The following is a 13,056-nucleotide window of genomic DNA, read 5'->3' on the forward strand; positions in this document are numbered from 1 at the left end:
AGAAAAGTTTTGCTGCCTAAAAATCCCTTGTGCCTGATCTTATCTTAGAACCCTTGACAACTACTGCTCTTTTATTTCCTCTACAGTTTTGTCTTTTATAGAATGTTATATAATTGGATTATACAGTCTGTATTTTTGCTACTTGGTAGCTCATTTTGTTTTATTGCTGAATAATATTCCTGAATAATATTCCATTGTACAAATGTACTCCAGTTTAGCCATTCACCTATTGAGGGATTTCTTCCAGTTTTTGGTGATTATGAATAGGCTGCTATTAACATAAGTGTGCAGGTTTGTAAGTTTTCAACTCAACTGGGTGTAACCTAGGTAAATACCTAGGAGTGTGACTGCTGAACTGGATTATGAGACTACTTATAGCATTGCATGAAACTGCCAAATTGTCTTTCAAAGCAACTGTAGCATTTTCCATTCCCAACAGGAAGAGATGAGAGTTCCTTTTGCTCTGCACTCTAACCAACATTGTCAGTATTTGGTATTATCTGTTTAAATTTTAACTTCTAATATGTATGTAGTGGTATTTCATTGTCATTTTAATTTGAAGTTCCCTAATTGAATATCTTTTTATAAATACTTGCCATTTGTAAGTCTTCTTTGGTGTGTTGTTTTTTCAGATCCTTTGCCCATTTCTTAAGTGGGTTGTTTGTGTTCTTATTGTTGAGTTTTAAGAGTTCTTTGTATATTTTGGAAACAAGTCCTTTATCAGATATGTGTTTTACAAATATTTTCTCCTTTTCTGTGGTTTGTCTTTTGATTCTCTTAAAAGTATCTTTCACAAAGCAGAAGTTTTAAATTTCAATAAAGACAACATTTTATTTCATATTGTGGTTTTTATATTGTTTCTAAAAACTCATCATCAAGCCCAAAGTCTGAGATTTCCCTCTATGTTTTCTTCTAAAAGTTCTATAATATTGTGATTTAAATTTAGATCTAAATACATTTTTAGTATTTTTTTGTTAAAGGTATAAGGTTTGTGTCTAGATTTATTTATTTTTGCTTATGGATATGGAATTGTTTCAGCATATTTTCTTGAAAAGATTATCCTTTCTCCATTGAATTGTCTTTACTCTTTTGCCAAAGATCAGTTGACTGCCTCTGTGTGGGTCTAATTTATGTATTTGTTCTTTCATCTGACTTAACTATTTAAGCTTTGTAAAAAGTCCTGAAGTTGGGTAGTGTCAGTCCTCTGACTTTGTTCTTTTGTATTGTGTTAGCTATTCTCAACCTTTTGCTTGTTCACATAGACTTTAGAATGGTTTCATTGATATCCACAAAATAGCGTGATGGAATTTTGATATGGTTACAACAAATATATAGATTGAGTTGAGAAAAAAATCAATGTATCAACAATATTGAGTCTTCCAATCCATGACTATCTTTATACTTATTAAGATCTTCTTTGATTTCTTCCATTAGAATTTTATACTTTTCCACATAGAGATCCTATACATATTTTCTTAGATTTAAGTTTTATTTTGGGGGTGCTATCATTAATTGTATTGTGTTTTCAATTTCAAAATCCAATTGTTCATTGCTGGCATGGAAGAAAACAACTGACTCTGGCAAACTAACTAGCATCTTGCAAACTTGCTCTAATCAGCTATAGTTTCAGAACTTTTGAAAGTTTTTCTATAGAGAAGATCATGTCAGCTGTGAACAAAAGATAATTTCATTTCTTCCTTCTTAATATGTATACTTTTAATTTCTTTGTCTTATTGAACCATCTAGGACTTCTAGTATAATAACGAATATAGGTGGTAAGAGAGGATATTTTTACCTTGTTCCTGACTTCCTGGCAAAGCATCTAACTTCTCACCATTAAATATGTTAGTTTTAGGTTTTTTGGTAGATGCTCATTACCAAGTTGAGAAAATTCCTGTCTATTACTAGTTTGCTGAATATTTTAAAAATGAATTATTCAATCTTGATTTTGTCAAGTGCTTTTTTTATTAATACAATTATATAATTTTTCTGCTTATACAATCTTCATCATATGAACCTGGGGGCAGGGATCCTAGAGTAAAACCTCAGGAAACTGTGAGGGCAGCCACTAAGACTGGACTACCAAGATTTTTCAACTCTCAAATTGGTCCACACTCAGCCTCTATCAATTCATTAAAATTAAAAATTTAATCTTCCAATGAGTACACAGCTTCAGCAGTTTCTGTTCCTAATGAATTGGTATTTGGGATTCTTTATATTCACCTGTCTCTCCAGATTTCAGAGTGGCAGTTTGTCCTCTGACGTTCTTTCTCTGATGAGTCTAATGAAAGTCAATGAATCAGTTTACTTGAGTTTTTTTTCTTGTCCTGAAAAGGGAAGTGGTGACTTCCATGCTCTTTATATGTCAAAGCCAAAACTGAAGGTAGACCTGAATCTCTTCTTCATGTCTACAGTCAAACAACAAGATTTCAAAACTTCTTGTCCAGTCCCTGCATGCATGCATGCTAAGTCACTTAAGTCATATCTGACTCTTCACAACACTGTAGCTCACCAGGCTCCTCTGCTCATGGGATTCTCCAGGCAAGAATACTGTAGTGGGTTGCCACGACCTCCTCTAGGGGATCTTCCTGGCCCAGGGACTGAACCTCCATCTCCTGCAAATCTTGCATTGCATGTGGATTCTCTACCACTGAGCCACTGGGGAAGCCCAGTCCAGTCCCTACTAGCCAGCTAAGGGTTGATATACCATCCTATTCCCACTTCCTTGCTCTAACACTCTCTGTGGGCTTGTTATTGTTGCTATTCTATCTTTATTTTTTTTAAGGAAGCATCACAGTCCTCTGAGGCATTTTATTTGTATGTATTACATCCTTAGAAAAAGAATCTAAGGATTTTCCCTCCTGTGTGTTTTCATCTTGCTTCTTCATGGTACGTGATACCAGCTGAGGTTGTCAGTACAATGAAACTGACGGGATGGGAACAGGTTATTCTGCCATTTTTCTAGATCTTTGAGTTGCACATCAAATCTGGGGCCAATCATTCCACGCTTATTTAGCCTGCCTGTGAGGTTCACAACAATTTTCCTAGCCCTGTGATCATTAATGATTTCAAATTCGCCAATGTAACCATGCTTCATCATCACTGTTAGAAACCTGACAATAACTTTGGAGCACGACCTAATAAGGACCTGGTGTTTGCCTCTCTTTTCAGCATTGTTGATACTCTTGAGATCATCAGCCAGGACATTCATGCACACCATTCTGGTGGCACGGAAAGATGGCGGACAGAGCTATTCTGTCTTTAAAGATATGACCTAAAATAATGATGACCACAATGATGACTTAAGAGGACACTCCAAAGGTTTGAGTCTGAGAAAACTTATGTCCTTCGGTTTTTCAGTGTTTTCATGACTGTTAACAACAATGTAATTTTCACTGCTTTACAGATAAAAAAACATCACAATGATATCCCCACAACATGATTATCAGCTATGGTAACTGAGACGGGGAAAGTTATGTTTGATCTTTTAATGCTTCTGCTACTCAGGCTTTTTCTGTATATTTCTACTCCAGTTAAGACAGATTTGTATGTATAATCTTTCTCAGATCAGTGAACTAGCACCAGGACACCAAATTTCCATTAATATTGTTACCTTTTTAGAGATAGCCTTTAATTAACCAGGTTCTGACTTGAGCAGCACTGTTCTGGTGAGGTATGTGCTTGTGTCTAAGTCAGTGGGTCACTTGGTATCTCCCTACCTACTTGCTAGAAATTGTATTCCTTATCTCATAGCGTATATTGGTACAATAAATGACTGCACCATTGTCATCTTCTCTGGCCATATGATCTCATTACATCACACTTGAAATTGATGAGAACATTTCTCATGTTTGGTAAATAGGCCAGATGGACACAGAGAGTCAAGCAAAATGAAGAAACATAAGAATATTTTCCAATCTAAAGAACAAAATAAAACTCCAGAAGCAGATGTTAATGAAACAGGTAAGTAATTTAGCTGTTAAAGAGTTCAAAATAATGGTCATAAAGATTCTCACTACTGTCAGAAGAACAATACATCAACAAAGTAAGAATATCAGCAGAGATAAAAATATAAGAAAGTACTAAAAAAAAAACCCTACAAAGATGAAGAATACAATAACTGAACTGAAAAATTTAAATTGAGGAGCTCATCAGTATACTGAAAAGTGAAAGTGAAGTCGCTCAGTCGTGTCCCACTCTTTGGGAACCCATGGGCTGTAGCCTATCAGGCTCCTTCGTCCATGGGATTTTCCAGGCAAGAGTGCTGGAGTGGATTGCCATTTCCTTCTCCAGGGGATCTTCCTGACCCAGAAATCAAACCTGGGTCTCCCACATTGCAGGCAGACGCTTTACCGTCTGAGCCACCAGGGAAGCTGACAAAGCAAAAGAAAGAATCAGTGAACCTGAAGATAAGGTGGTAGAATCCATCCAATCAGAAGAGGAAAAAGAAAAAAGGAATGAAAAGAGTAAAGACAGATCAAGGAAATTATGGGAAAGCATCAAGCAGCCCAATATATATATTGTAGGGGTCTCAGGAGGAGGAGATAGAGAAAAAGGGGCAGAAAGCTTATTCAAAGAAATAATAAATGAAAATTTCCTTAACCCATGGAAAGAAACAAATATCTATTTGAATTATCTTCAAATATCTTCTATTTGAAGCTCAGTTCAGTTCAGTCGCTCAGTCGTGTCCGACTCTTCGTGACCCCGTGGATCACAGCATGCCAGGCCTCCCTGTCCATCACCAACTCCCAGAGTTCACTCAGACTTACGTCCATTGAGTCAGTGATGCCATCCAGCCATCTCATCCTCTGTCGTCCCCTTCTCCTCCTGCCCCCAATCCCTCCCAGCATCAGAATCTCTTCCAATGAGTCAACTCTTCGCATGAGGTGGCCAAAGTACTGGAGTTTCAGCTTTAGCATCATTCCTTCCAAAGAAATCCCAGGGCTGATCTCCTTCAGAATGGACTGGTTGGATCTCCTTGCAGTCCAAGGGACTCTCAAGAGTCTTCTCCAACACCACAGTTCAAAAGCATCAATTCTTCGGTGCTCAGCTTTCTTCACAGTCAAGAAGAGATAAGAAAGCCTTCCTCAGCGATCAATGCAAAGAAATAGAGAAAAACAACACAATGGGGAAGACTAGAGACCTCTTCAAGAAAATTAGAGATACCAAGGGAACATTTCATGCAAAGATGGGCTCGATAAAGGACAGAAATGGTATGGACCTAACAGAAGCAGAAGATATTAAGAAGAGGTGGCAAGAATACACAGAAGAACTGTACAAAAAAGATCTTCATGACCCAGATCATCATGATGGTGTGATCACTGACCTAGAGCCAGACATCCTGGAATGTGAAGTCAAGTGGGCCTTAGAAAGCATCACTACAAACAAAGCTAGTGGAGGTGATGGAATTCCAGTTGAGCTATTTCAAATCCTGAAAGATGATGCTGTGAAAGTGCTGCACTCAATATGCCAGCAAGTTTGGAAAACTCAGCAGTGGCCACAGGACTGGAAAAGGTCAGTTTTTATTCCAATCCCAAAGAAAGGCAATGCCAAGAATGCTCAAACTACCGTACAATTGCACTCATCTCACATGCTAGTAAAGTAATGCTCAAAATTATCCAATGGAATATTACTCAGCTATTAAAAAAAGAACACATTTGAGTCAGTTCTAATGAGGTGGATTAAACTGAGCCATTATACAGAGGGAAGTAAGTCAGAAAGAGAAACACCAGTACAGTATATTAATGAATATATATGGAATTTGGAAAGACGGTAACAATGGCCCTACATGCAAGACAGCAAAAAAGACACAGATGTAAAGAACAGACTTTTGGACTATGTGGGAGAAGCTGAGGGTGGGACGATATGAGAGAATAGCATTGAAACATGTATATTGTCATATGTAAAATAGATGACCAATGCAAGTTCAATGCATGAAGCAGGGCACCCAAAGTTGTTGCTCTGGGACAACCCAGAGGGATTGCGTGGGAAAGGAGGTGGGAGGGTGGTTCAGGATGGTGGGGCACATGTACACTCATGGCTGATTCATGTTGATGTATGGCAAAACCACTACAATATTGTAAAGTAATTGCCTCCAATTAAAACAAATAAATTTATTAAAAAAAAGAATATGGCAAGGAAACTGAATAGACATTTTTCCAAAGAAGATATCCAAATGGCCAACAGATCCATAAAAAAGGTGCTCAACATCACTAATCATCATGGAAATGCAAATCAAAACTATAATGAGATACCACCTCACACTTGTTAGAATGGCTATTATCAAGAAGACAAGTGATAATAAATGCTCGTGGAGATGTGGGGAAAAGGGAGTCCTTGTGCACTATTGATGGGAATGTAAATTAATTGTCACTTATGGATAACAGTATGGAGGTTTCTCAAAAAATTAAAAATAGAACTACCATGTGTTCTAGAAATCTCACTTCTGGATCTATATTCAAGGAAGTAAAAATAAGAGTTAAAAGATACCTGCAGCCACATTATTTATTGTAGTACTATTCACAATAGTCAAATACAGAAACACCTTTTAAGTGTCTGTTAGCAGATGAATGGATGAAGATGTTGTTTACATACACAATGGAATTTTGAAGTCATGAGAAACAAGGAATTTCTGCCATTTGCAACAACATGAATGGCCTATGAGATATTATGCCACATGCAATAAGTCAGACAGAAAAAGACAAAAACAACATGGTTTCACTTATCTGTTGAAACTAAATAAAATGTCAAGCTCATAGAAATAGAGTGCAGAAGAGTGGTTGACAGGGACTGGGCAGTGGGGGAAACAGAAAGAGGCTGGTAAGAGTATACAAACCTTCAGCTCTGAGACGAATAAATTCTGAGTACCTAATATAAAATATGATGACTGTAGTTGATAATACTGTGTTGTACAAATTAAAGTTGCTAAGAGAGTAAAACTTGAATGTTCTCTCATATGCAAAAATTATAAATATATGAGGTGATGGATGTGTTAATTAACTAGATGGGGGATACTTCTATGACCACAAGGCACATATTAAATATTTTATGGTTTTATATATGAATTACACCTCAATGAAGCAGAAATATTTTTAAAAGATAAAAAAGAAAATCAGAGAATCTGCAATGGGAGTGCTTTTTGGAAACATTAAGGAAGAGGTAAAATAACAAGTGTAAAGGATTCATTAGATATTCACAGCTGCAAAGTAGAACAGGGTGATGTGTTGGGCTTTTGTCTTCAATTCCAGCAGCCAACTATGAGTGAAGAGAGACAGTCTTTCAAGGGTAGCCATGACTTTTTCCATCTAGAGCTGTCCAGAGTTGATCATTGTGATCTGGGGATATAATTGTGATGTTTCTCAGACTGCAGAACAGTGAAAATTACACTGTTGCTAATAAGCAGTCAGGAAAAGATCAGACAACCAAGAAACATATGTTTTCTCAGGCTCAAACCTCTGTAGATTCCTCCTGGATGGACAATGTGGTGATCGTTCTAAACTCTCATAGGTTGAAACTTCTGCCAAAAGTGGCTAGAGGCACATGGCTTGCATATCTTGATAAAGTTTCTAGAAATCTAAAGTTGTGATGATCTTATTAATCCCTTCCAATGTTACAATCTTTTCCAGTCATACCTCTTTTAGGATTCATTTTGATATTTGGCAAAACTAATACAATTATGTAAAATTTAAAAATAAAATAAAATTAAAAAAAATAAAATAAATAAAAAATAAAATAAAATGTTGTATTTTCAGCTCACTTCTTCTCTAACTTTGTGTTACCCAGAGTCTAATTCACTTTTATCTTAATCATGTAAGAAAAGTTAAAGAAGTTAGTGAATCTCTAATGAACACTAAGGGGGAAAGGGGGGTTGAGGTGAATTGAGAGACTGGGACTGATATATATACACTAGTATGTATAAAATAGATAACTAATGAGAACCTTCTGTATAGCACAGGGAACTCTACTTAATGCTCTGTGGTGACCTAAATGGGAATGAAATCCAAAAAAGAGGGGATATGTGAATCAGTTCAGTTCAGTTCAGTCACTCAGTTGTGCCTGACTCTTTGCGACCCCATGAATCGCAGCATGCCAGGCCTCCCTGTCCATCACCACCTCCCGGAGTTCACCCAGACTCACGTCCATCAAGTCAGTGATGCCATCCAGCCATCTCATACTCTGTTGTTCCCTTTTCCTCCTGCCCCCAATCCCTCCCAGCATCAGAGTCTTTTCCAATGAGTCAACTCTTTGCATGAGGTGGCCAAAGTACTGGAGTTTCAGCTTTAGCATCAGTCCTTTCAAAGAACACCCAGGACTGATCTTCTTTAGGATAGACTGGTTGAATCTCCTTGCAGTCCAAGGGACTCTCAAGAGTCTTCTCCAACACCACAGTTTAAAAGCATCAATTCTTTGGTGCTCAGCTTTCTTCACAGTCCAACTCTCACATCCATACATGACCACTGGATAAACCATAGCCTTGACTAGATGGACCTTTGTTGGCAAAGTAATGTCTCTGCTTTTCAATATGCTATCTAGGTTGGTCACAGCTTTCCTTCAAAGGAGCAAGCGTCTTTTAATTTCATGGCTGCAATCACCATCTGCAGTGATTTTGGAGCCCCAAAAAAGAAAGTCTGACACTGTTTCCACTGTTTCCCCATCTATTTCCCATGAAGTGATGGGACCAGATGCCATGATCTGCGTCTTCTGAATGTTGAGCTTTAAGCCAACTTGTTCACTCTCCTCTTTCACTTTCATCAAGAGGCTTTTGAGTTCCTCTTCACTTTCTGCCATAAGGGTGGTGTCATCTGCATATCTGAGGTTATTGATATTTCTCCCGGCAATCTTGATTCCAGCTTGTGCTTCTTCCAGCACAGCGTTTCTCATGATGTACTCTGCATAGAAATTAAATAAGCAGGGTGACAATATACAGCCTTGATGGACTCCTTTTCCTATTTGGAACCAGTCTGTTGTTCCATGTCCAGTTCTAACTGTTGCTTCCTGACCTGCATATAGGTTTCTCAAGAGGCAGGTCAGGTGGTCTGGTATCCCCATCTCTTTCAGAATTTTCCACAGTTTATTGTGATCCAGACAGTCAAAGGCTTTGGCTAGTTAATAAAGCACTATGTGAAATACATATAGCTGATTCACTTCACTATATAGCAGAAACTAACACAACATTGTAAAGCAACCATACCCCATTTTTTTTTTAAAAAGCAGAAAAAAATAATGTAATCTCTACACATCAGTGCTTCTCCAAAATAAAAATCCTATACAATCCTACATACTTTCAGTGAAATAACCTATCTGGTGTCACATCCATTCTTCCAAAAACCTTAATTACCTCATGTACTATTAATAATGACCTGGTTTGATCCCTGGGTTGGGAATATCCCCTGCAGGAGGGATGGCAACCCACTCCAATATTCTGGCCTGGAGAATTCCATGGACTGTATATCCATGGGGTCACAAAGAGTTGGACATGATTGAACAACTTTCACTTCATTATTAATAATATTAATCCCTGAAGATTTGAGTAGACTATCTTCAGACTGAGGTAGAACTTTCATTTTGTTGCCTCATTTTGCAGCCTCTACATATTGGTTCAAAGAACTAACTCTGGAAATTTCAAGAGATACACTTAAAGAATCCCAAATAGTATCCTGTTATATTCTTTCATCATATTTAGCTAAATGCCTACTCTGAGCTATCTATAATAAAGAAGGTAGACAATTCTTTTCAACAAAGATGACTATGTTATTTCCATTTGTCTTATCTCTTTTCTTCCCAAACACCCATAAGTCATCTATTCACACACATCTCTTCTTTTGGAAAAAGAGTTATGGTACAGGGCGAGTTTGTACTGATAGTAAGACTCAGAGGACCACTGAAATTCTCTCCTTGGTATTTAGTGTTTCATTGGCTGCCTGACTCTATATTCCTGATGCTTTGTCAATGTATCAAGCTGTGTTTGGAAAAGAACTTGTCCAAATTCTCCATTTTACCTCCACTTAATGTAACTGGTGACGGCGTGGAAATTCTCTTCAAGGTAAACATGAAGAAACTCTAAGGTGGTAATACTTGCCCTTCAGTTGAAATAATTACCTGGTCTTTACTGACTGCAGACTTTTGGGTGTTGATAGAACACATTCGGCAGGTTCTTTTTAAAAATAGGTAATGATCCTTCAGAGGATGAAACCCCACTTCATAACATGCAATTTTGTTAACCACTCTGTTTAGAAAACTGGGCTCCCTCTGGTTTCCCAGCGCCGGTAGCTCTGCTTGACGCATGAGGTTGGAGCTGCGTCCGTCATGCCACTTTAGATTACTGGATCTCACAGGATGCTACAAGGCAGACACACCCCAGGCTGACTCACTGAGTGGGAAGTTTAAAAAGATGGTTTTCCCCAGCCATCAATTAGATAAACCACATTTTCCAGGAGAAAAACAGCATCTTGAAAAGTTCTTTACAAACAAAGCTCTCTTGCTCATAATGCTTTCGGTCATGTTTTCTTGTGAAGGGAAGTATAACTTTAACCTTAATTGCACTTACAAATTAGCAAGTAAAATATAATGCCACCCTTTCCCCCGTCCTTCCTTCCTTCCTTCCTTTCTTTTTTTTTCCTTCAAAAGGAGACCCTTTCATGATTTTAGCTCTGGTAAAATTAGAGCTTTCTTCCTCTTTGCCTCTTCCCTCAAAGTTGTGGTTTTGACCAACCACGTGGTGAAGAAGTTATAGATGCCTGAGCTCTGTTTCCTCTGCTCTAGTTACTCTTCTTTATACATTTTCTTTCTACCTTTTTTGCAACATCCTTGAAAATATAGTAAGGAAAGGACATTTTCAGATTGTGTCTTTTTGAAAATGGCAATTTGGATTTAAGATATTTGTCAGGAAGAATTAAGCACCAAATAATAATTTAAATCTCTTTGCCTCATGTTTCTCCAGTGCTGGCTCTGTGTTTGGAAAGTAATGGATAAGTGTCTCTCACTGTACTGTAGGATTCCAAAGAGCAAAGGGCATGTTTGTGGCTTCTATCTCTTGGTATACAAAGTACCTAATGCACATTAAGTTACATGTTAAACAATAGACCTTCTTTATCACATAAATGAATAAATGAGAAAAATACATAATCAAATAATTTTCACAAAATATTTTGTACAAAATCTCTTGATCTTACTCATCCAAAACTTGAGACCAAGATGACAATATTTTTGCTTGGGATTCCATACTGATATTTTGGGTCTGAAGATCCTTTGTATATCCTTTTAATACTGATATCTAGATGTGAGACCAGCAGTTGATCATCTCCATCCCTTTACTGTCCTACTTTTGGGTATGTGAATATAAGGATCCAGGATCATTAAGGCATTCCCCTGCTTTCTGGTCTCTTGTGCTAAGTCACTTCAGTCAAGTTTGACTATTTGTGATCCTATGGACTGTAGCCCACGAGGCCCCTCTGTCCATGGGATTCTCCATGGTCTCTTAGATTTGTCTTTATTGGAGTCAATTTACAGCAGCCAATGGTAATATGTGCTCAGTAAATTCAGATGAAAGCAGTGCCAACAGGTAAGAATAATGTGACCAGGTTTTCTTGTGTGGATATGTGTGTGGGTGTGTGTCTGTATTATCCTATTTAAGTCTCATAATAATTGAGAAAATTATTATCTTCACCTCACAAATGAGAAAATAGCAGCTGGTTCAGATAAGTAGTTTGCTGCAAGTCAGAAAACTGAAGTTTTTCATTCTGGCTTCAAGATGTGTACTCATAAATATTAAATAATGCTGCTCCTACCAAATTATATTTCCTCTCTGGTATTAGATATTCTGCCACTCTTTTCCATTTGAATTACATTAGATATTTTTGAAAATTTATTTTACAACAGAATTGTAGTAAAATAGACACCATGGAGATAAAGTCTGTGCCCTTTGATAGTGGGTGTTGATTCCTGTGTTATGGCTTAAGGCATCACCACTGCTTCTTTAGGGGATGGGGCAGGTTAAAACCTGCCCTCCCCCACCCTTGGGACTAGGAGAATGGGGCAGGTGAAACAGGAAATACAGTTCTTAATATGGAATGAACAAAACCATCCAAAGCTTTCCATATCACCACTGTCTCCTTGGGTGTCCTGAGCTCCATCCTATATTTTCAAAGGCTTAGGAACACTCCAGGCCTATGGGTTGGATGCCAACATATGGTAACTCAGACAAGCCAACATTCTTCAGGCATAGCAGAGCACTCTCCTGTTGAACAATCAGAGGGCATACAGGCACCTGCAATGGGTGCTCACTTGGAATAAAAGGGATGGCCTCTGAGCATCACTGGCTCAGGTCCCACAAGGCTTTGGGGTGCTGCATGGTGCTACCATAAATAAGAAAAAATAAGAGCAGACTTTGCATATTGAGCCTGCTCCTCTCCTCCAAGCACAGAAGGTCTCTCCCACTCCTCCGTCCTACCTGTCTACATTCTTTATCTCCCAACCTATATATTCTACCAACTGTTTCTGATCAAACATTATATGCTTTCAGGCAGCTTTAGGATCCTATTCTGGAAGTCAGTGCTGAGCACTGTTTTCTATGAATGTTCCATAGGTTCCAAACATCCTAATGTTCTCACAGGTAACAGATGGAATAGGGGAAGTTCGTGAATAAGGAAAAGCAAGGGGGAAAAATCATATTAATATGTTTCAAAATATAATATTGCACCTAAGACTCCAGAGGATCTTACAGAAGGTCTTAATGTATTTAAAGGCTTTTGAGTATCATCATATTAGCATCATATTTTCAGAAGTTGTTTTTCAAAAACTGAAGTTGCCAAATGCTGAAATCAATCCAGTTTGCTATACTAAATTTATGCCATCTTTTCTATTGTAAATTGATAATTATATACTCTACTGACCCTGTCCCAATATATATGAATTTCAACAAGCCTTTTTATTAGACAGAGTCTTTCTGATAGAAAGTTCCTATCATTAATCAAGGGTAACTACAGATGTCGGACACGACTGAGCGACTTCACTCTCACTTTTCACTTTCATGCATTGGAGAAGGAAATGGCAACCCAC

The 13,056-nt window shown here is 37.8% G+C and overlaps 1 long non-coding RNA gene and 1 pseudogene across 2 annotated transcripts in view; both read right to left on the reverse strand.

The window, feature by feature from the left end:
- The window catches only part of LOC112586485, a 141,267-nt gene that overhangs the window by 12,873 nt on the left and 115,338 nt on the right, over positions 1–13,056 (reverse strand). The gene's annotated exons all lie outside the window — the stretch shown is intronic.
- LOC123334702 lies at positions 1,996–3,294 on the reverse strand (annotated as a pseudogene).

This window comes from Bubalus bubalis, chromosome 8, assembly GCF_019923935.1.
Source record: "Bubalus bubalis isolate 160015118507 breed Murrah chromosome 8, NDDB_SH_1, whole genome shotgun sequence".
Taxonomy (NCBI): Eukaryota; Metazoa; Chordata; class Mammalia; order Artiodactyla; family Bovidae; genus Bubalus; species Bubalus bubalis.